This window comes from Schistocerca cancellata, chromosome 3 (assembly GCF_023864275.1).
Source record: "Schistocerca cancellata isolate TAMUIC-IGC-003103 chromosome 3, iqSchCanc2.1, whole genome shotgun sequence".
NCBI classification, from domain to species: Eukaryota; Metazoa; Arthropoda; class Insecta; order Orthoptera; family Acrididae; genus Schistocerca; species Schistocerca cancellata.
The window spans coordinates 214,778,945-214,804,358 of NC_064628.1; the positions used below are offsets into that span (position 1 = coordinate 214,778,945).

The following is a 25,414-nucleotide window of genomic DNA, read 5'->3' on the forward strand; positions in this document are numbered from 1 at the left end:
AATACACTTCTGGCCAAAAAGCGATTCCGGTAGCTGAATGGTTCAAATGGCTCTGAGCACTATGGGACTTAACTGCTGTGGTCATCAGTCCCCTAGAACTTAGAGCTACTTAAACCTAACTAACCTAAGGACATCACACACATCCATGCCCGAGGCAGGATTCGAACCTGCGACCGTAGCGGTCCGGTAGCTGAGTCGGAGGTTTTTGTTAATTCTTTCTTTTGAATTAATATTTTCATAAAAACATTCATCCCCCTAACACATTTCTTTGTAAGTTAAATATCAATTTTCATAGATTTATCTTTAAATATATTTTAATATAACTAAATATTTTCATAGAAACTTTCGTCCCCTAGTTTAACCCGTAGGGCTTGAATTTCCAAAATCACTGAAACTCATATCTTTATTTCTAACAGAGAGGTCAAATCTTCTGACTGGTTTGATGCGGCTCACTGTAAGTTTCTGTCCTGTGAGAACCTCTGCATCTCAGAGTAGCACTTGCAGCTTACGTCCTCAATTATTTACTGGATATATTCCGATCTCTATTCCCTATTTTCTGCTACAGTTTTTACCCTCTTCAGCTGTTTGGGCTGGGCGATGAAGGTTCAGTCAGGACGTTTTCTTTTATATAGAGAAAATTTGGTGGAGCGGGGAGGGTGGGGGGGGGGGGGAGGGAGGGGGGAAGAGCTCCTGAAATCGGAGTCGGCCTGCACCCCTCGTGGGGCTGAAACCTGACATGTGGTGGGCCCTCATTTTAGAAGTCTGGAATAAGTGATTCTCCGTGATCAACGAGATTATATTTCTGGTTCGGAAAGCCTACAAAGCATTAGAAAGTGGTTTTCCATGTGCGGGCGTGGTACTCTGCTTAGGCGCATTCCTGGAACGCGTTCTTGTGTTATCCTTAGGCGAAGCTGTTGCTCATAGTCCAATTGCAGAACATTGCACTGTCGTCCTGCCGTTCTCTCCGCTTGTGTCTACTGAGTGTTGACATTGGTTATGTCATCGTTGCGTAATCGACGGGCGAGATACACGTATCCCAGTCGGTTGCAACAAAATTTTATTCCAACACTTACGTACTATTCTTCTGTGCAACAATTTGTTGAACGCGATTTACCGCCAAGAACTGCTGATAAATTTCTTTAGTGAACAACCAAATTCGATCAACGGACTTATTATTCCACAAAGAAATATTATCAGCTGCTCTTGACGGTAACCATGACGTTCTTTAACTTTTTACAATCTCTGAGACACCAATCACTTAAAATATATTTCTGAAAGAAATTGGGTTGCTGTAGGGCTTCGATTATTGACGTTGGAGTAGTGATTAGTTTATCCCTGTTACGATAACTATTTGATAGTGCAACAGAGCAGAGAACTAATCCAGGTTCACCAATAAATGTTTCCGATTAAATCCGTGGTGCAGTCAGTCTCGTAATTTGTGTCATACATAAACAAGAGTGCGTTGGTTACGGCCGCGAGTGTGACTACGCGCGACGCCACGGAAGCTCCGAGGTCCGGAACAGAGCAACGTTTCGGAGTGGCTCCTTCCTTCTGTAATATTAATGCTTTCATCCATTTTCATTCCTCGTAGTAATGCTACGATAATTTTATTTACGTGTAGGTACGTATGCTTGAGCTTGTTCTTGATTGCCTTAATACAGGGTGTTACAAAAAGGTACGGCCAAACTTCCAGGAAACATTCCTCACACACAAAAAAAGAAAAGATGTTATGTGGACATGTGTCCGGAAACGCTTACTTTCCATGTTAGAGCTCATTTTATTACTTCTCTTCAAATCACATTAATCATGGAATGGAAACACACTGCAACAGAACGTACCAGCGTGACTTCAAACACTTTGTTACAGGAAATGTTCAAAATGTCCTCCATAGCGAGGATACATGCATCCACCCTCCGTCGCATGGAATCCCTAACGCGCTGATGCAGCCCTGGAGAATGGCGTATTCTATCACAGCCGTCCACAAAACGAGCACGAAGAGTCTCTACATTTGGTACCGGGGTTGCGTAGACAAGAGCTTTCAAATGCCCCCATAAATGAAAGTCAAGAGGGTTGAGGTCAGGAGAGCGTGGAGGCCATGGAATTGGTCCGCCTCTACCAATCCATCGGCCACCGAATCTGTTGTTGAGAAGCGTACGAACACAGACTGAAATGTGCAGGAGCTCCATCGTGCATGAACCACATGTTGTGTCGCACTTGTAAAGGCACATGTTCTAGCAGCACAGGTAGAGTATCCCGCATGAAATCATTATAACGTGCTCCATTGAGCATAGGTGGAAGAACATGGGGCCCAATCAAGACATCGCCAACAATGCCTGCCGAAACGTTCACAGAAAATCTGTGTTGATGACGTGATTGCACAATTGCGTGCGGATTCTTGTCAGCCCACACATGTTGATTGTGAAAATTTACAATTTGATTACTTTGGAATGAAGCCTCATCCGTAAAGAGAACATTTGCACTGAAATGAGGATTGACACATTGTTGGATGAACCATTCGCAGAAGTGTACCCGTGGAGGCCAATCAGCTGCTGATAGTGCCTGCACACGCTGTACATGGTATGGAAACAACTGGTTCTCCCGGGGCACTGTCCATACAGTGACGTGGTCAACGTTACCTTGTACAGCAGTAACTTGTCTGACGCTGACATTAGGGTTATCGTCAACTGCAAGAAGAATTGCCTCGTCCATTGCAGGTGTCCTCGTCGTTCTAGGTCTTCCCCAGTCGCGAGTCATAGGCTGGAATGTTCCGTGCTCCCTAAGACGCCGATCAATTGCTTCGAACGTCTTCCTGTCGGGACACCTTCGTTCTGGAAATCTGTCTCGATACAAACGTACCGCGCCACGGCTATTGCCCTGTGCTAATTCATACATCAAATGGGCATCTGCCATCTCCGCATTTGTAAACATTGCACTGACTGCAAAACCACGTTCGTGATGAACAATAACCTGTTGATGCTACGTAACTGATGTGCTTGATGCTAGTACTGTAGAGCAATGAGTCGCATGTCAACACAAGCACCGAAGTCAACATTACCTTCCTTCAATTGGGCCAACTGGCGGTGAATCGAGGAAGTACAGTACATACTGACGAAACTAAAATGAGCTCTAACATGGAAATTAAGCGTTTCCGGACACATGTCCACATAACATCTTTCCTTTATTTGTGTGTGAGGAATGTTTCCTGAAAGTGCGGCCGTACCTTTTTGTAACACCATGTATATCCAATTATTTAAAGGACCCTGTGACAGTCTTGTCAGTATGTAAAATTCTCCTACGTTGCAGATGCAGATGATTTTCGTCGTAAGATAGGCCATTTACAAGATGATTTTCCTCCTAAGGTAGGCCATTTACAACACTAGCCGAAACGTCGGAGAATTTTGTATATTAACAATGCGGTCACATACCTCAAAAATTTCCTCGAACTGCCGCGAAAGCCTAAGCCTTTATTTAAAAAGTAAACTATCGTGCGCTTTAAGTTCACTCGGTCCATCTGCTTTTTAGCCTGAGGCAGTGCTGAGTGGGCCAGTGTCGGCAATGGTGGGCGTCTACTCTCCCTGCAGGTCTTGCCAGAGAGGCTGCCTTTGTGCGCCTTCTCAAAATTTGACTTCGTCACGCCTTGTCGGAAAGCCATGTATGTATTTAGATAGTACATCACTTCAGTAAGAGTACAGGGTTATTACAAATGATTGAAGCGATTTCACAGCTCTACAGTAACTTTATTATTTGAGATTTTCAAAATGCTTTGCACACACATACAAAAATTCAAAGTTTTTTTAGGCATTCACAAATGTTCGATATGTGCCCCTTTAGTGATTCGGCAGACATCAAGCCGATAATCAAGTTCCTCCCACACTCGGCGCAGCATGTCCCCATCAATGAGTTCGAAAGCATCGTTGATGCGAGCTCGCAGTTCTGGCACGTTTCTTGGTAGAGGAGGTTTAAACACTGAATCTTTCACATAACCCCACAGAAAGAAATCGCATGGGGTTAAGTCGGGAGAGCGTGGAGGCCATGACATGAATTGCTGATCATGATCTCCACCACGACCGATCCATCGGTTTTCCAATCTCCTGTTTAAGAAATGCCGAACATCATGATGGAAGTGCGGTGGAGCACCATCCTGTTGGAAGATGAAGTCGGCGCTGTCGGTCTTCAGTTGTGGCATGAGCCAATTTTCCGCGGGCTACGCGTGAAACTTGCCCGCACGCGTTCAACCGTTTCTTCGCTCACTGCAGGCCGACCCGTTGATTTCCCCTTACAGAGGCATCTAGAAGCTTTAAACTGCGCATACCATCGGCGAATGGAGTTAGCAGTTGGTGGATCTTTGTTGAACTTCCTCCTGAAGTGTCGTTGCACTGTTATGACTGACTGATGTGAGTGCATTTCAAGCACGAAATACGCTTTCTCGGCTCCTGTCGCCATTTTGTCTCACTGCGCTCTCGAGCGCTCTGACGGCAGAAACCTGAGGTGCGACTTCAGCCGAACAAAACTTTTTCTACGTTTTTTATACGTATCTGTAGTGTGTCGTGACCATATGTCATTGAATGGAGCTACAGTGAATTTATGAAATCGCTTCAATCATTTGTAATAACCCTCTATTTGTAAGGAAAGAGCTCCTTGGTCAGTTCATAAAATTTACATTTTAATAGCAAGGGACTGATAACAATGTCGAAGATCGCTCTAAAATCATCATCATGATAATCGTCGTCACCATGATAATGTATTTCCTTCCCGTCGCGCAAGCAATACGTTAATTCGTGTTGATTTGCCTTAGCACGGTTTTTTTGGAGCGTGCTGGTATGCAGTTGGCGCGCAGTAAGCATGATATCACTGCTTCCGCAGAAAATCGGCGCGTGCTGCGACTCGCTTAATGGGATTAAAAGGCGCACTGCGGCGGCTTCATAGCGCAATTGGTCATAATGGAGAGCGGGGCGCGGACCCGCTGACGTCACCGAGGCGTCGTGTGAGCCGCCGCCCAATCAACGTCTTACTGTGTCCTCAGCCGGTTGTAGTTACATTGATATTTAGACCGGTCTAAGGCGCTGCAGTGATGGACTGTGCGGCTGGTCCGGCGGAGGTTCGAGTCCTCCCTCGGGCATGGGTGTGTGTGTGTTTGTCCTTAGGATAATTTAGGTTAAGTATTGTGTAAGCTTAGGGACTGATGACATTAGCAGCTAAGTCCCATAAGATTTCACACACATTTGAACATTTTTTTTTTTAAATATTTAGACACCTACGGACGAGTTAGGAACGGAAACTGGTGGCAGCAGAGCAAAATCAGAGACGCTGAACTCCATTTAAAATTCATCAGTCTCAAAGGAAAACAGAGGAGTATTGCTCCTACCACTGCAAAGATCAGTGAAATACAACATATTAGACATTAGTGTCGCTAGCGTTGAGAAACAGCTGATATCATTAAAATTAAACAAAGGGCCTGATGGGATGTCTGTCAGTTTCCGTACCAAATTTACTGCTCAGTAGTCCCTCTTTTAAGAAGATCCCTCGAGCAGTAAACTGTGCTCAGCGACTGGAAGGACGGACAGGTCATTCCCGTCTACAACAAGGGCATCAGAAGTGAGACACTAAACTTCCTTCTAATATCTTTAACATCCTCCATTTCTTGTAGAATCTTAGAACATAGAGCTAAAATTGAGTGAGGTATCTCAAACAGAATAACCTCCTCCATGCCACCCAGCACGAATTCCGAAAACATCGATCATATAGAACTCACCTCATGCTTTTCTCACAGGACTTCCTGAAAGGCATGGATTAAGGCAGTCACGTAGACGCACTGTTCCTTAGCTTCAGAAAGGCGTCTGACGCAGTACCACACACTTACTATCGAAAATACATTCGTATGTTATCAAGCTAGTTTGAATGTTTCTTGGTGGGAAGCAGGTAGCATGTCATCTTGGAGTAGTCTTTGGCAGATGTAGAAGTAACTAAAGGACTGCCACAGGAAAGGGTGTTGGGACTCTTGATGTTCATGTTGTATGTTAATGACCTTCCTGACAAAAGTAGCCATCGACTATTCGCAGATGACGCAGTTATCTGCGATGAAGAGCAGCCTGAAAAAATCGGCCGATTTAAAGTGACCCAAAGATTGGGAACGTGCTGCAAATGTTGAGAAATGTAAAATTTTGCACTTCAAAAAACGAAAAAACGGATCGTATGACTACAGCACCAGCGAGTCGCAACAGGTATCCGTCAACTCATACAAATATTTGGATGTAATACTTTGTAGGAACATGAAATGTTACTATCACATAGGCTCAGTCGGAGGTAAAGCAGGTGGCAGATTGCGGTTCATTGGTGGAATATTAGAGAAATGCAGACAATCTAAAAAAGAGATTGCATACGAAATAATCTTGCGACCCATTATAGAATATTGCTGAAGTGTCTGGGACCCGTACGAAATAGGACCAACGAGGAATACTGAACTTAAGATACAAGAGCAGCACGGATGATCGCAGATTTGTTTCACCCGCGGGAGAGTCGCAGAGATGTTGAAAGAACTGAATCGGCAGATTCTTGAAGATAAACACAAAATATCCCTTGAAACCATGTTATAAAACTTCTAGAACCAATTTTAAGTGATGAATCTTAAGAATATACTGAAACCACCTGCGTATCGCTCCCGTAAGGATCTCGAAGACAAGATTACAGTAGCTGCAACTACCACAGAGGCGTTTGAACTATCGTTCTTCCCGCGCTGCATACGATAATTGAGCGGGTAAAAGCCCTAAAGACTGATGAAGTGGGAACCTCCCTCTGGCAAACATTTCAGTGGCCTACAGAGTATAGAACTGTGAACGCGTCAGATTCGGTTAAACACCTCAAGTACCATAAAACTGCACCGATGCTACGTTTTTTAATGAGGTACAGTGTTTGTTAGTCTAGTCGTTTCCATACTTCTAGTCAAGACAGCCTTCCTTAACATGATACTGAAAGCTTGAATATTGCCGGCCGCGGTGGTCTTGCGGTTCTAGGCGCTGCAGTCCGGAATCGCGGTACTGCTACGGTCGCAGGTTCGAATCCTGCCTCGGGCATGGATGTTTGTGATGTCCTTAGGTTAGCTAGGTTTAAGTAGTTCTAAGTTCTAGGGGACTGATGACCTCTGAAGTTAAGTCCCATAGTGCTCAGAGCCAAAGCTTGAATATTGCGTAACAGTTATCTTCTCTTAGTCTTAGCTTCCACACACCTCGCGCGGTACTCACTTATACACTGAGGTGAAAGTAATGGAATGCCTCCCGATATCGCGTCGGATCTCTTTTTCCCTGGCTTAGTGCGGCATCGCGACGTGTCATGGACTCAACAGGTCGCTGGATGTCCCATGCCGAAATGTTGAGCCATGCTGTCTTTATGGGTGTCCATAATTACGAAAGTGTTGCCGGTGTGTGATTTCGTAAACGAAGTGAACTCTCGATTATGTCACACAAATGTTTCGATGTGATTCATGTAGATCGGCCTGGGTGGGCAAACCATTCGCTCGAAATCTCCGGAATGTTCTTCAAACTAATCGCGAACAATTGTGGCCCAGTGACTTGGCGCATTGTCATCCATACAAATTCCATTGTTCGTTGGGAACATGAAGTCCATGAACGACTGCAAATGGTCTCCAAGTACTCGAACACAACCATTTGCAGTCAGTGATCAGTTCAGTTGGACCAAAGGATCCAGTCCACTCCATGTAAACACGTCGTCGAAAAGGGGGGTCTTCGCCACGCTCGAAACCTACCATTAGCTCTTACTAACTCAAATCGGGCTTCACCTGACAGGCCACAGTTTTCTAGTCGTCTAGGATCCTGCCGACGTGGTCACGAGCCCAAGAGAAGCGCTGCAACTGATGCTGTGCTGTTTGCAAAGGCACTAGCATCAGTCGTCTCCTGCCGTAGCCCATTAACGCCACATTTCGACGCACTGTCCTAACGGATACGTTCGTTGTACGTCCCACAATGGTTTCTGCGGTTATTTCACGCAGTGTTGCTTATCTGTTAGCACTGACAACTGAAAATGGTTCAAATGGCTCTGAGCACTATGGGACTTAACATCTGAGGTCATCAGTCCCCTAGACTTAAAACTACTTAAACCTTACTAACCTAAGGACATCACACACATCCATGCCCGAGGCAGGATTCCAACCTGCGACCGAGCAGCAGCGCGGTTCTGTACTGAAGCGCCTAGAACCGCTCGGCCACAACGGTCGGCTTACTGACAACCCTATGCAACCGCCGCTGCTCTCGTTTGTTAGGTGAAATCCATCGGTCACTGCCATGTCCGTGGTGGGAGGTAATGCCTGAAACTTGGTGTTCTCGGCACGCTCTTGACACTGTGGATCACGATCTCCGAAATGAAGCGTCCCAGGCGTCTAGCTCCAACTACCATACTGCGTTCAGGGCCCGTTAATTCCCGTCGTGTGGTCACAATCACGTCGGAAACCACTTCACGTGAATAGCTTAAATACAAATGACTGCTCCGCCAATACACTGTCCATTTATACTTTGTGTGCGGGATACTACCGCCATCTCCATATGTGCACATCGCTAAGTCATGACTTTGTCGCCTCATTCTATTGACTCAGACTTTATTAATATCACCAAAGTATTACTTTTATGTGAATTGTCAGAGTATGGACAAGAATTTTAAAAACCCTGGGTTACATGGAAAAATGTATAACACAACGAGCACGAGCCAATGGCTAGAAAAATCTAAAAATTTATAAGGATAAAGTTTATTAGTAGCAAAGAAGTGCTAACACTTTATAGACTGAATTTGTTGACTATTCAATTCGAAACATTATAATCTCTGACGCCAGTCTTCAGCGTTGTCCCATGCATACCCAGAAAAATATACGTATACCTTGAGAAATCATGAAGATTTACTGTTTCTGTTTACTAGATTTTGTAGAAATTTTATGAAGCTCTCTTTGCTAAGACGGTACCACTGCGCTGTCTTGCCTGGATCGACACGAAACAGCTAATATAAAGTGTTTCCTCCTGGCAAAATCTTTTGAATACATTTTGTACAACTTGTACGGTCCGAAAATGTAATTCTGTTAAATAAATAAAGTAAGTAATTGTGGTCTTTCGATATCATAAGGTACCGGCAGAAAACTACCTGTAGAGCCACTACTTCTACAATAGGACATCGATCACACCCGCTAAAGACCATGTTGCGCCCCAAGCAGCAATCAATCGACAGACGTTCCGCCCATTGTTGTAGATTCCTGTAAGATATGCAATTTGTTCTGTACACTGAAAGGATCTGAAGTGTTGCAAACTTTTTCTGACGGCCCAAATTGAGAATGGTAACCCATTTTCTGGAACTTCATCCAACGGCGCTACAAAATACCGATGAACTCTATGAACATGTATCTCCAAGGAGATTTGAAGAATGGGTGGATTGGGGTCGGAGAAGAACTTCATTAACAACTGCAACGCGTGCAGATGTTCGTACATACCAGACACCTGCAAGCCAGTGCGTCATTACGCAGGTGTCAGGCATGTTGAAATGCAGGAGGCGTAGAATGTAACTGCAAATACCGGAAGCATTTTTTATTCGTACCATTAACTCGAAAATGGTGCCTACCTACACGAGTTATTTTCTTCGTTTTGCCTGCCGCAGTAGCTTTGTTTCCTCTCATTTTACGAGTAAGTGCGCTTATACATTTTGCGTAATATCGTACACCTATCGCCATCTCTCATAGTATCCTGAATTTGGTACTGACAGAATAATTTTTCTCGATGTTAGGCAGAAAATTTCTCACTTTTTGCTAAACTACTGCTTCTCTTTCATGCTGGGCTGGTTTTTGAGCAAGTTGTAGATAACCTGATAAAGTTGTAGATAACTTGCTTGCAGATTGTAACTCTGTGGTAGGAAAATACTCAACCGAATGAGCTAGCTGTCCAAGCAGCGCTAGAGACCCGTCTTTACAGTGCTTGCCAGAATTAGGGCTGTGGGACGGTTTTGTCAGTCGTGCTGTGGTACCTCAGTCCCAACAACATGCCATTTTGTTTATTACAAATGATGAACGGTGGACAAGCCTGAGATAAAAGATTTATCACTACCCACCTGAGGGCCATTGGAAGCCGCAAACCCGACATGGAGATGAACATAAGACTTTGATACATACCTTGTAAGACTACAAGAGGAGGATATTGTAAAATGTGTTCAGTTGGTATCTTAGATCAACAGATCGCTATTGGATAATAGGTCGGTAAAAATCTTGTTACTAGCCTTTTTGTCCTCACTATGTTTTGCCGACGGAGTATTTTAACTGTTCATTCCTACTGCAAAGTGCCACTTAAACAGGTTTCACATCCAAACGATACGAGGAGACTCAGTAGCCTAAACATACCTGGTGGATATAATTAAACTGACTTTGTTCTGAGTGCTGCTGTGCGGGCTACATACATCGCAGGATGCTGAGACATCGTAGGTATGTTCATCAATCGGTGCCCTTTCGGGGTACGCCGAAAAAAAAGAGGTTCCACTTCGGAGGTGTGAACACAGTTGCGTTCTTGCAAAGCTGGAATAACGGTGTTGCACAGGGAGGTCCTTATAACGTGCACATGTCGCTGTACGCCTAACAGGCCAGCGTAGTGTCATCTACTCGAAGAAAAAGGGCAGAGAATGAAGGAGCTTGTGAAACCTCGCTACACATTTACGTAAGCTGAGCGCAGTGGATGTTCCTGCACAACACATGGCGGACTAGAACCCCATCTGCGATAGTTCCGTGCATCAACACCAGCCCGCAGAATAAAATGTGGCTCGTCAGTCCAAATCCCGAGCCACATGTCATTTACTTCTCACGTCCATGCGTTTTAAAAAACGAAGACCGAGCGAGGTGGCGCAGTGGTTAGACACTGGACTCGCATTCGGGAGGACGACGGTTCAATCCCGCGTCCGGCCATCCTGATTTAGGTTTTCCGTGATTTCCCTAAATCACTCCAGGCCAATGCCGGGATGGTTCCTCTGAAAGGGCACGGCCGACTTCCTTCCCCATCCTTCCCTAATCCGATGAGACCGATGACTACGCTGTCTGGTCTCCTTCCCCAAACCAACCAACCAACCAAAAAACGAAGGAGAAATTCACGGCATTGTAGCCTATTTTGGGGCTTCATTTGGTGCACTTTCGGAATCTTGTAGGGATACCAGTGTAAAATGCACCGCAAAATCTTTTGAACTATTAACCAGGGAAGAATGAATTCCCGTCATAGCTCGAGCACTGGCTGCACAATTAGAGGCATGCGCCGCACGGTATACCAACTTCATCAACAACTGCCAAGGGAATAGGCCTCCTCCTTCACCCTGGTACGCAACCTATTTCGCTTGTTTCTTCAAATTTCTTGATCATTTTCACTAGCCCATTTATTGACATGGGACCTCTTCGCAGCTGTTTCTGTCTGCCATATTCTCGCAATACAGCGCTGCTTCTGCTGCCGTTCTGGTGAAAAGAACTTTACCAGCAGGGCACGGTCTTTCTTCTCAGTAGCCATTATGTTCCGGAAGGAAGACGCTAAACTTCTTAACCCTTTACATCTAGTCACTTCCTAGAATGAATCAACATGCGTCGCCAAGCGACAGACAACGTACTGACGTGGAAACAAGCATTATATATTTTGACTGACCTGATGGCTGAAAGTGGAACTATTGTTGTTTTCAGTATACTCCGTGAGCGCATCAGTTACTGAACATACCTACGAGGTTTCAGGGTCCTGCGGTGTATACAGCCCGCACTGCAGCACTCGGGACACCATCAACTTAATTATAACCACCCAGTATTTATTTTTCATTTTTGAAGATCCTTTTGAAAGAATATTTCTTTAGCCAAGCACTGATGCCAAAGAAGACAATTAAAAGGTAGGCTGAGGTATGTGGCCGAAATTAAAAAGTTGGCCAGATGCAAGTAGGACTGAGAGTTCCATGCAAACTTGAACTTGATTATGTTTATATATAGTACATCCACCCCAGGAATCCAGAATCTCGTCATTTTTGCCTATTATCAGCCTTGATACTGGCAAGATATCGTTCCCTGGGATTCCAGTATTTTCGAGAATGCTTTAAATTCAATCATATAAATGTGATATAAAGTCATGCAGGACGCAGGCGCCTATTATTGTAATAACCAGTAACTCTGTGAATGTTGTATGACACAGAGCTTGAAACGGCAAATCTACATACAGTAATCGCTTCTGGGTATCTGATGATGCATAAATTGCGAAAGAGGTCACATTACTTGCCGTATGATTGACTTTTAGCGTTGTGACCCAGTCATCCTGAATGCAAAACTACTGATTGTTTCAATTGAAAGTTTGACGTAAGATAAAAAGTTTCGAAAGAAATATTTTTTGTGTGATATATTTACGAATTAACAGTTTTCAGGCTTTTTGCTTTACATGTACTGTGAAACCTTGCCTCTTGCCAAATTTCATGGTTCTAAGCGAAAGGGAAGTACCCTATAGGTGTTGAAGAGTGAGTTTGTGAGTATCAAGATATGTGACATAAATGGCCGTATCTTTTGGTTACATTGACTTAGAAGCTTCAATTTTTTTACATCGCCAAGGGATCGTAGCCTTAGTATGCGAGATAAATTTTAGTTTGATATGTCTAACCATTCCTGAGAAAAAGGGTTTATATTTGTCAGACAGACGGACGGACAACAAAGTGATCCTATAAGGGTTTTGTTTCTACTGGCTGAGACACGGAACCTTAAAAAAGTTGGTAGTGCATGTGCTCGCGAAGGGCAAATGTCTCTCGTTCGAGTACGGGTGCGCCATACAGCTGTAACCTGCTGGAAAGTGTCAAATCAGCGCGTACCACGCTGCAGAGTGAAAATTCAATCTGTAGAAAACCTTTCGCTCCCTGTATTTTATCCCTGCTACCTCCAGAAGTCGTAATTGAGAAGGCTACGAACTTGTAGCGAATCTCCAATGTTACTGGATCTGTTTATCGACTAAGCAGTAAAGGCAACCAAGAAGACATTTGGAAAGGGAATCGAAGTTTAGAGAGAAAAAATAAAAACTTTTAGGTTTGCCGATGACCTTGTAATACTGCCAAAGACAGGAAATGACTTGTAAATGCAGTTCATAGGAACGCATAATGTCTTGAAAAGAGGTAAGATGAACACGAAAACAAGGGCAATTAAATAAGGCGATGCTGAGGGAATTGTACTAGAAAATGAGAAACTAAAACTAGAATATGAGTTTTGCTATGTGGGCAGTAAAACAACTGAGGACCGAAGTAGAGAGGATATAAAATGCAGACTGTTAATAGTAAGAAAAGCATGAAGTAAGTGTAATTTGTTAGTCAAATATCAATTTAAGTGTTGGTAAGTCATTTTTGAAGGTATTTGTCCGGAGTGTAGCCTTTTACGGAAGTGAAATATGGCCAACAAGCAGTTCATACAAGAATAGAACAGAAGTTTTTGAAATGCTGTGCTACAGGGGAATACTGAAGATTAGATGGGTTGAAACTTTCTGGCAGATTAAAACTGTGTGCCGGACCGAGACTCGAAATCGGGACCTTTGCCTTTCGCGGGCAAGTGCTCTGCAGGTTCTACAGGTTCGCAGGAGAGCTTCTGTAAAGTTTGGAAGGTAGGAGACGAGGTACTGGCGGAAGTAAAGCTGTGAGGACGGGGCATGAGTTACGCTTGGGTAGCTCAGATGGTAGAGCACTTGCCCGCGAAAGGCAAAGGTCCCGAGTTGGAGTCTCGATCCGGCACACAGTTTTAATCTGCCAGAAAGTTTCATATCAGCGCACACTCCGCTGCAGAGTGAAAATCTCATTCTGGATTAGGTGGGTTGTTCGAATAACAAATCAGGAGATACTGAACTGAATTGGGGAAAAAAGAAATTCGTGGCGCAATTAGACTAAATTAAGGTCTCGGTTGATAGGACGCATCATGAGGCATCAAGGACTTGTCAGTCTGTTAATGGAAGTATGTGTGGTAGGTAAAATATTAGAGGGAAACAAGGCAGGTCCAAGTGAATGTTGGTTGCAGTAGCTATGCAGAGATGGAGAGGCTAGACCAGCATGGAGATTGTTCAAATGGCTCTGAGCACTATGCGACTAAACTTCTGAGGTCATCAGTCGCCTAGAACTCAGAACTAATTAAACCTAACTAACCTAAGGACATCACACAATCCATGCCTGAGGCAGGATTCGAACCTGCGACAGTAGCGGTCGCTCGCTTCCAGACTGTAGCGCCTAGAAACGCACGGCCACTCCAGCCGGCTCAGCATGGAGAGCTGAGACAAATTAGTCTTCAGACTGAATACCATAACACCACCACTTCCACAACCTTCAGTATTGATTCCAGTCAACATTGTCGAAAGTTTTCTCTAAGAACAATACGGTGTAGTGGTAGGTAAGTCGTGCAGTCAGTATTGCTTCGCGTCTTTCCAAAATTCCCTGAAACTCAAAGTGATCTTCGCCGAGGTCGTTGTCTAGCTGGTGGTAGAGCGCCTGCAACGCAGCCGGCGGCTGTGGGTGTGCTGCTGCGCGGTGCCCTATGAGTCAGGAGCGGGGGAGCAATTAACCTGGATGCGTGCAGTGCAGCCGTAGGGTCGTTGCACCTGCGTTCGCGCTCGCGCTACCGTAGCGGTACGGGCGAGGCCGGCCCGGCTGCGGCTCTAGGCGACGAGTGCGTGCGCTGCCTGCTACTGCTAGCGCGGGAGGCGCTTTTTGCTGGCCGGCGGACACTGGCTCCAGCTCCAGCTCCAGCTCCAGCTGCAGCCGCGGCTGCCACACACGCTCTGCAGCTGCGCCGACCACCTCGCCGCCGTCCACCACGTACACCTTCTGCTGTATCTTCTCAGAAATGCACACGAATAGGAAGAAAACCCGTCATTGTACAGGGTTATTCAAAACGATCTAGACACTTCCACGTGATTGTAAAAAAATGTTTGTATTAAGGTCAGGTGCTATGGTTACATGTTCGCAAACGGCAACTTAAGTAGCTTTTCGTGCCGTGTTTACCAAAGTTCAATGTGTCAACAGTTAGTCTCACGGCACACGTCCAGGCCATACGTCCGGATGAAGTGGCTTGGTTCAAATGGCTCTGAGCACTATGGGACTTAACTTCTGAGATCATCAATCCCCTAGAACTACTTAAACCTAACTAACCTAAGGACATTACATACATCCGTGCCCGAGGCAAGATTCGAACCTGCGACCGTAGAGGTGGCGCGGTTCCAGACTAGCGCCTAGAACCGCTCGGCCACCCCGGCCGGCCCGGATGGAGTCCCAATTCGTTTTTGCGAAGAGTACTGTACGGCATTGGTTCCTTATTTAGCTTGCATTTATCGCGCATATCTTGCCCAGCGCAAAATCGCAAGCAATTGAATAAAATGTAGGTGACTCTTGTATATATGAAGGGTAAATGAATGGACCCGCAAAATTACAGGCCAGTATCCTTAACAAAAGTTTGTTGCAGAATTCTTGAACTATTCTCAGTTCGAATATAATATTTCTTGAGACCGACAGCTTTATTTCCACGTAACAGCATGGTTTTAGAAAGCATCGCTAGCGCGAAACTCAGTTTATTATTTTCTCACGTGATATACGGCGAACTATGGATGAAAGGCAATAGGCAGATTCCATATTTTTAGATTTCCGAAAAGCGCTTGACACGGTGCCCCACTGCAGATTGTTAACGAAGGTGCGAGAATATAGAATAGGTTCCGAGATGTTACTGGCCTGAAGACTTCTGAAGTAATTGTTGTGTTGGCAGAAGAGCCAACATCGTGTTACGAGAGGAGGCCGAAATGCACGCGTTTTAGCTCACGCAGGCTGGCGTGAGGAGGGAAGGACTATACTGACGTGAGGTCTGGAACATGACAAGCAATTAGAATTCAGAAAGCGGACGTAATTAGTTTGATACTTAACTTTATCCATTAATGATGAACTTCGCTCTTGACGGTATTATCTGTTCAGAATAGTAACTGAATATGGTGCCTTCCTAGGTCGTAGCAAATGACGTACCTGAATGCTATGCTAAACCGTCGTCTCGGCAAATGAGAGCGTATGTAGACAGTGAACCATGGCTAGCAAAGTCGGCTGTACAACTGGGCGAGTGCTAGGGAGTCTCTCTAGACTAGACCTGACATGTGGCGGCGCTCGGTCTGCAATCATTGATAGTGGGGACACGCGGGTCCGACGTATACTAACGGACCGCGGCCGATTTAAACGCTACCACCTACCAAGCGGGGTGTCTGGCGGTGACACCACAGTAATAGAACCCAGTATGTTGTCCTGGGCGGCGAATGTTTTTCAGAGACAAGTGTATGGGCAGGAGTGCTCCACGGAAGTGTGATAGGAGCACTGTTATTCTCTATATACATAAATGATTTGGCGGACAGGGTGGGCAGAAATCTGCGGTTGTTTGCTGATGTACGTTAAGGTGTCGAACTTTAAGTGACTGCAGGAGGATACAAGATGGTTCAAATGGCTCTGAGCACTATGGGACTTAACTTCGGAGGTCATCAGTCCCGTTGAACTTAGAACTAATTAAACCTAACTAACCTAAGGACATCACACACATCCATGCCCGAGACAGGATTCGAACCTGAGGCTGTAGCGCCTGGAACGTCTCGGCCACCCCGGCCGGCCAAGATGACTTAGACGGAATTTCTAGTTGGTGTGATGAATGGCAGCTAGCCCTAAATGAAGAAAAATGAAAGTTAATACGGATGAGTAGGAAAGACAAATTCGTATGTTAGTAGCATCCTGCTTGAAACAGTTATGTCTTTTGAATATCTAGGCTTAACTTTGCAGAGTAATATGAAATGAAACGAGCATGTGAGGATTGTGGTAGAGAAGGCGAATCGTAGACTTCGTTTCGTGGGGAGAATTTTCGGAAAGTGTGTGTCACATGTAAAGGAGACAACATGTAGGGCATTAGTGCGACTCACTGAATACTGAAACTTCCTGGCAGATTAAAACTCTGTGCCGGACCGAGACTCAAACTCGGGACCTTTGCCTTTCCCAGGCAAGTGCTCTACCATCTGCGCTACCCAATCACGACTCACGCCCCGTCCTCACAGCTTTACTTCTGCCAGTATCTCGTCTCCTACCTTCCAAACTTTACAGCAGCTCTCCTGCGAACCTTGCAGAACTAGCCACAGCGTGGGGGATGTTTCCAGAATGAGATTTTCACTGTGCAGCGGAGTCTGCGCTGGTATCATATCAACTGTGTGTCACCTTCTGTCGATCTAGATTTATTTATGTAAAAATCATAAAAGTTCATGGATGTTTTCCTATTTTAGGTCCAATTTGCTCTAAGCACTATGCGACTTAACATCTGAAGTCATCAGTCCCCTAGACTTAGAACTGCGTAAACCTAACCAACCTAAGGAAATCACACACTTGCATACCCGAGGCAGGATTCGAACCTGCGACCGTAGCAGCAGCGCGGTTCCAGACTGAACCGCCTAGAACCGCTCGGCCACAGCGGCCGGCCCTATTTTAGGCCTAAAAACTATAACATAAGCATTTTGTTCATTTTGTTTTGATTGCTCACCTGGAACTACTTTTATTTACAGAAATAAATGTAGACCTACAGAAGATAACAAATAGATGTCGAAATATTTTTGAGTATATAGATGAAGAAATGCTTCATGTTTTGCAAAAGACAGAGTTAAAAAAAAAACAAATTTGATTCGGAAGCCAAACTGCTGAGGTCATCGGTCCCTAGGCTTACACACTATTTAATCTAACGTGAACTAAATTACACGAAGGACAACACACTCCCATGCCCGAGGGAGGACTCGAACCTCAGACGGGGAGAGCCGCGCGACCGTTGCAGTGCGCCTCAGACCGCGAGGCTACAGTGCCTTGTTGACAGCTTGGGCGATAGTTTCATGAGGTCTGCGCCACACTCGAACCCTACCATCAGCTCTTACCATCTGAAATCGGGACTCATCCGACCAGGCACCGTGGTCCAGTTGTCTAGGGTCCAACCGATACGCTAACGAGCCCACGACGGTGCTACAGGCGATGTCGTGCTGTTAACAAAGGAATTCGCGTCGGTCGTCTGCTGCCACAGCCCATTAACGCAAAAATTTCGCCGCACTGTCCTAACGGATACGTTCGTCGTACGTCGCACATTTATTACGGCGGTTATTTTACGCAGTGTTGCTTGTCTATTAGTACTGACACTGCGGTGTCTGCGGTGAGAGGTAATGCCTGAAATTTGGTATTCTCGGCTCATCTGACTCTGCGGATGTCGTAATATTGAATTCTCTGACGATTTTCGCGCGACTTATACGGTCGCAGGTACGAATCCTGCCTTGGTCATGGATGTGTGTGATGTCCTTAGGTTAGTTAGGTTTAAGTAGTTCTACGTTCTATGAACTAATGACCTCAGATGTTAAGTCCCATAGTGCTTAGAGCCATTTGAACCATCTAACGATCTTCAAAACGTTATGTCCCATGCGTCTAGCTCGAACTACCATTCCACGTTAAAAGTCTTCCCGTCGTGCGGCCATAATCATGTTGGAAACCTTTTCACGTGAATCACATTTGTACAAATTACAGCTCTGCCAGTGTACACGATACTACCTCCATCTGTATATGTGCATATCGCTATACCACGACCTTCGTTGCCTCAGTGTACAGAGGCGCATAGGAATTCAAAAACACGCAACAATTTAACACAAAAGTAGGAGGATTGAAATTAGACTTTGTGGGGCTTAATATTAAATAAAAGAAACGTCGCCAACATTTCCCCACTAAAACCTCGACAACATACGTCGGCCCGAATCCGTGATCTGAGACAGCGGTCCGATGTCACGAGCCGACCGTTCCGTGGATACGTGTAAACAATTCGGTTTTCCGAGCTTCTTTACAATTGTAACAGCTTTCAGAGTCGTCAACGCCTCCGATGGTGTCTCCAGCACTGGAAGACGAAACAATGGACGGAGAAATAGTCTTGTACGACGGTGTAAGGCCGATAATACGAAAACCTCCAAAAAACACGAACTTTCAAAGTTACCACTTGAAGTGGGCTCTCGGTGAGGAGTCCGCTGCTGCGGTTGCGCTCGAGTTGTCCGAAATAGCGCGGATATGACTGTCCGCAGCTGAGGACGCGCCGCATATAGCGTCCGGCGCGGCCTCTGATCCGCACACCGGCGGAATGCTGGCCCGCCGCCAGTGGATGACGCGTGCTAAACACGGGCGCTCCGTTTGTCACTTGCGGGACTCAAAGGACAGTTGACGGGCAAGCAACGTTCGGCGCAGCTGCGGCCGAGCGTCAGAGAAGCACCTGCTCTGGGCCTTGACCTGCTCATTGTGCAGGCACCTGAAGGCCAGAAACAAAACAAGAACAATCAGAAGGGCCGTGTCACACTTAGCGGCGTCTTACCTTACACAGTGGACAGAGCCACGGGAAGAGCTCGGAGCCTTCCAGCCTGGTACTTTCTCTACTTCTACATGTTCTGGATGATTCAAAAATCATGGACCGTACAACAAAGTCGTATTCAGAGGTATAACAGGAACGACAAATCGCTAAGCAAAAAGTCTAGTAAACATCGGCTCTAAAATGCATATCTTAAGAGCTATGAGCACTTCCTCACCTTCAGTGCTGTGAAACACATCTCATATACTGAACAAGCGCTCATAGCTATTAAGGTGTGCATTTTAGAGCCCATGTTTAAGAGACTTTTTTGCTTCGAGTGATCGTCCCTGTCATATTCCTAAATACCTTGAGGCGTAGCGCCGTATAACGATCCTGCCTTGTAGGCGGTTAAGTGGGAGATGTGTCTCAGAGCTGGATAGTGATAGAGGGCGACGCGAGACTGGACGCGCACGTAGTTTATGTATCAGCCGATAGAGGACAATATTGGATAGGGGGACTGTGATTTTAGTTTCGATTGTGCCCACTATAGTGCACTAAAGTAATAGAATGTTTTTCATAAACTGTTTTAGTATTTTCATAACGTTTTATTGTGTCTTTTTGTGTATGTAAAATGTAATAAATGTGTTTTAGCAGTATGAATGAATGATGCGTGAGTGTGGTTTAAGGTTAATATGAAGATAATTGTTTAACGAGTTATGTAGTGGGATTTAGTGTGGGAACATTTCGTAGTAGTATGGATATGGACAAAGGGGATTTTTGTAGAATAGATTTGTAAAGTAAGTTTATGGTAAAGGGAAAGTTAATTCAGGTATAAATAACAATAGTAAGTAACTTCATGCATAAACAAAACTTCAGCATATTAGATGATTACGTCGGTTAAAAGTGCAGTCTTTAGGTTTACTATTTTGCGATTGATTATTGATAAAACCGCGGATTGACGTGGGGGAATGCTGTTTTGCTATTGGCTGTTGAGTAAACTGACCAATGGTAAAGCAATATTCTTCGCACGCCTTTCTCTGCTGGTAGAGAAGACAGAGTATTCTAGGGAGTCGGAGCCTAGCCATGAAACAGTTCGGACGTGTGTAGTAGTAGTTCCGATGGAAATGATAAGTTGCCGGATCTGGCAGTGTTACATACATCAAAAGTGTGGTAAAGTGACGGCATAATTATTCCGATGGGTGTGTAGAAATTTCGGAATTTTTAAGTGAATTTTGTGATGAGAAAACACTTATATTCCGGGTTGCGTACTGAGCAGGTCGGTGGCTAAAAACTGTGACTGCATGTGGTACCGACAGACTTAATATTTGGCGAGCATTCTCAATCAAAAACAATCCGTATTTTTGTAGCTATTACGTTTTCGGGAAATTCAACACCATAAACTTGCTAACGTGAGTGAAAGGGATTGTGAGTGAGTAAAGACTAGCATGGTCTTGGCAGTGATACTTGTTCACCTAAGTTTCAGAATATATTAATTGAGGACAAAATTTCCAACCTTTCATTTGTGTGAAAACTTTCTCCCGAAACGTAGATTAGTGACTTACATTGCAACCTGGTTCACGTCGAAGTACAGTAGGTTTCACTTGGCTTTCCTACTGATCTGCTGAGACAGTGTTCACAGGTAGATGCAGGTCCGTCGTAAAGGGACGGAAAGAACCGCGCCGCCGCAACCTCATCGTCCTACTGAATCACCAATGTAGACTTTGTCCTAAGGGGCATCACTTTAGGATCACCCTGCTAAATCCGCGGCGTGTGGCAGAGGGTACCTTTAATACCACTGCCATTTCTCTTTTCCCTGTTCCATTCGCGAATGGAATTCCGTATTAGCTCTAATTTCTCTACTTTCCCTATTGTTATTTCGCGGGATGTATGTGTGAGGGAGTTCATAGACTGATTATGTTTTCTTTTTAAAATCTAAATCTTAACGCGTTTCGGTCAGAGCCGTGATCAAAATCACGTTTAAAATCTCGTTACACTGTATCTTGTCAGTTCGGTCACGTAAACGTGTACCATAGACTATGTGGTTCTGATGATGACTGTGGCCGATTTGCGTAAAGGTCTAAAATTTAGAAAAATGAAAAATATAAACAATTAAGACGTAAGTTATATTGAGTAGTGATAATACTCTAATCGCAGACTCGTACAATGATTTTATATCATTTATAGAGGACACTTTCTTTTTATACTGCATGGTTTTATTAATTACGTATTTGTGTAATTACAATTCATAAAAGATAGAACGCGGTATGTTTGGGAATACAAATTGGAGCAGGTGGGATATGAAACCAGACCTTTCTGCTTGCGAACCGTAGACTCACTTGCACCCTTATTACTTCATGATTATAATGGAATATGAAAATTAAAAGATTTCTTCTTAACAAATACGTAAAATGTTTATCCATGAAAGTTGGTTTGTCCTTCATTCACTATTCATTATCCCATATCGTCTTTCTCAAAAGCAGTTTCCAATGTACTACCCAATTTTGTTTTAAGCTTGCCATTTGGTTTTCTTTTTGTTGTGAAACTAACATCTTCCTGTGCGCTTGGAAGTCGAGTGTCACGGACGCATCAGTTGATTAAGTAGTTTCCGCCTTTCTCGGGGAGCGTCGTGACTAGTTCCGTAAAATAATGTCTCTGACCGCAGTAGCGTCTCTGTAGTATCGCTTGGTACCACAATTCCTTTGAGTAATCCTACCCTTTTCCAGTTGTCTGTGTCCACTACAAATGAATCAATGGAGAAATGTAGCTATTAACCTACTTTTCAAAGATTTACCGATGTTTGTCGTTGTTATGCGATACAATTTTTCGTTTCTAGGTAACTGGGTTGTTGGTGACTGCACATAAAGTTGAGACAACATTATGACTAACATCTCTCTCCAGCGTTTACCAAGTGCTTGACCAGTACTGAGTTTCAGTGTGTTATGGGACATACTATGGAGAGCTTTATACGGAGTATACGCTTTTACATATTATACGATACACATTTCACTGTACAGCAAATACTAAAATACAACTTTTAGTGCACTGTATTGTATGCGAAACGTATTTGCTCAACTACATCTCAGTTAAACACCATTAACAGGAATCTTTAATTGGTGGAAAAACTTATAGCAATCATAAATTTTACGAATTTTTGAGGAAAAATATTTCATTTCTGTGACTATCAGAAAATAATTTCGTAGAAATGTTAATGTTAAAATCAGTTCAGTCTTTAAATGGGAAATTAACTGTCAAAATTTGATTATTTCATAAAACGTGGAAATGTTTTGAGTAGATTTCTGGCGAACAGATACACTGAAATTTACGTTCGCTCTCGTGAGACCATGTTTAGATAAAATCTCAAATCAGATTCCTTGTAACTAGTTCTGTAATTTCGAGACCTAGAACTTTGTCATAAAAAACTACTATTTCGAGCGTTTGGTCAAAACGAGATTCCAACCTCAAAATATATTTCCACATTTTGTAAAGCACTCCAAAATATTTCTCAAGTAGAATTTAGATACTAAATTTGAAAAGCAATTTTAGAAGTCACATTTGTTATAATCAGTTATTAATTATCTTCAAAATTGTAACTATAATTTCTTATGAAACAGACGATTGTAACTGTAACTCAATTAATGTGACATTCTTGAACTCTATATTGAATAGTTAAGAAACTATACAAGCAGTGAGCCTAAGAGCCGATGTGTGTCAGTAGATTCGCAGTTGTTTTCAGTTAGTTCGAGTACATTATCTGTAAAGTCAGTTTCTTTGTGCTGCGCATTGTGCGGATGTTGTGGAACAATATAAACATAACACCAAATGCAAACTAAGTGTTAGGAGTAAATTATCTAATATCATCGGCTTTTTGTATTGACTCCTTGGACTTCTGCGATGAAGCAATTAATATTATGCGCCCAAATTAATACTGAATTGGTGGAGAAAAATCGTCGAAACTAACAAGATAAGTACACACTCCAAGCATTTCATTGCACTTAGACTCGTATCTACGAGTATGCTGATAGAATAATTTTAGCTAAATCCTGCAAAGAAGTGTGTGTTAGAAAAGTTTTTGGGAATATTTCACTTATGCCACTCTTGTCGTTAAATGACTTTTTTGTGATGTTGTTTCGCCTACGTAAAATTTTTTGATATGCTTTAGCTTAATATGCACTTTTCTGACATTGATGTGCGCTTTCGTACTTGCGGGACGGACTACTGTCAATAGTTTCGCTACGATATTGTTTCGATCTTTATTTAGGAGTGTAGCAGGTTTTTTCATGTACAAAACGGACGCCTGTCTACTGACGTCTTGGAGTCCAAGTCATCCTACGTTTCTTGCTATAGCCAGTGTGTTGTGTGCTTCCCTCACAAACTTTTGCCGAGTTGCACATGTTTTTTCTTTGTGTTTTTGGCATTGTACTTGTTCCTGCACTAGTATTTTATTCTGTTGTCAGATCTGCCACAGACCGCTGTCTGTCCTGATTTACAGATCAGGCTAGCCACTGACCACCTCGTTGTGAGATTAGACGTTGACGCCAAGAGCTTGTCACCCACTCGTGGTTCCATCGTGCTTCAAGCATTCCTCGTAGATGCTCACAAGTGTTAGAGAACGGCCGACCAGCTTCCCCCTTTTTCGAGTCGTCGGTCCATAGCAAATTGCCCTTCGTCGACGTCGAGTCAGTGGATTTCCCCATTTGCGGCCCGTATAGTCGTTGGAACGATTCCCCATTCGTTTCAGCTCTGCTTACAATCTTTGCATGCCGCGTCAACGTCACCAGGCAACATTCAGCGTTGGGCACTGGTCATAATGTTGTGATCCACAAGAGTATAATTATATATATGAAGGTAGTATCTGTTCCCAAAAAAAACAGTTACCGTTGATGACCATGCAGCTTCGCTAGAATGAAATGATAATTAAATGGACACCCTAGCTGCAAACAGGCGTTGATATACTTCATTGGGGACATGTTGAAAATGCGTGCCCCGACCGGGACTCGAACCCGGGATCTGCTGCTTCATGGCAGACGCTCTATCCATCTGAGCCACGGAGGGCACAGAGGATAGTGCGCCTGCAGGGACTTACCCGTTGCATGCTCCCCGTGAGACCCAAATTCCCAACACGTCCACACCACTACATTCGTGATGGGCAAACATCTATTAGGCGCACTACGAATGTAGTGTGTGGACATGTTGGGAATGTGGGTCTCACGGCGGGCATGCAAGGCGCACTATCCTCTGTGCCCTCGGTGGCTTAGATGGATAGAGCGTCTGCCATTTAAGCAGGAGATCCCGGGTTCGAGTCCCGGTCGGGGCACACATTTTCAACATGTCCCCAATGAAGTATATCAACGCCTGTTTGCAGCAAGGGTGTCAATTTAATTATCATTTCAGTATAATTATAGAAAATGCGTAACTATCCCGGCGACATTCCTCGGCAAATGCTAGTATTCGCAGCGTCCCCTGACCTCGCATGTCAGTTTGCTGGTAAGGGTGAGAGAAAAAGATGGCAAGTGAGGAGGCGTATCGATCTTGTGTGTAGGCGGGCGTCCACCAGCGGACAGGCGGATGGCGTACAGACAGCTACTGGCTTGCATTGACCCTGCATTTCCTACGAAGGCTCGAGGGCGTAGACTCGTGCGGGGTCGCAGCTTCGCATAGCGTTGCAGCTGCGAAAAGGTAGAGGTAGAGAGGGGAAGGGGAGAGGGTATTTGTCGGTGGCTGCCACTATATGGTACTAGTATTCCTCTATTGTTGAGACTCTCTTCAGTAGTTAAGTAAACAAATTTGTCTTTAGTGAAAAGTTTTTTGTCTACGAAATATCTAAATAATTTTTGTTTTCTGACATTCATCCAGGCTACTTTTTTTCTACGGCTGTGAAATGCTAGTATAAAGCCTTTTTCATCATCTTAGAGGGGATAATTGTTTTTGGTGAGGGCACACGCTTACACTGTAGTACGGACATATCCCCAATAGTGTCACTCTAAACTCCTAAAAACAGTAAAACTTATTTTTTTATGTTTCAAGGTATTTATATAAACATTAAAATCTTTAACTGAA

General features: G+C 44.2%; 1 protein-coding gene and 1 non-coding gene across 2 annotated transcripts in view; both read left to right on the forward strand.

The window, feature by feature from the left end:
• The window catches only part of LOC126176231 (zinc finger protein 423 homolog), a 268,751-nt gene that overhangs the window by 37,711 nt on the left and 205,626 nt on the right, over positions 1 to 25,414 (forward strand). The window lies entirely within an intron of this gene.
• Positions 24,597 to 24,671, forward strand: Trnak-uuu (transfer RNA lysine (anticodon UUU)). The gene has a single exon. It is a non-coding gene; the product is annotated as a tRNA-Lys (tRNA).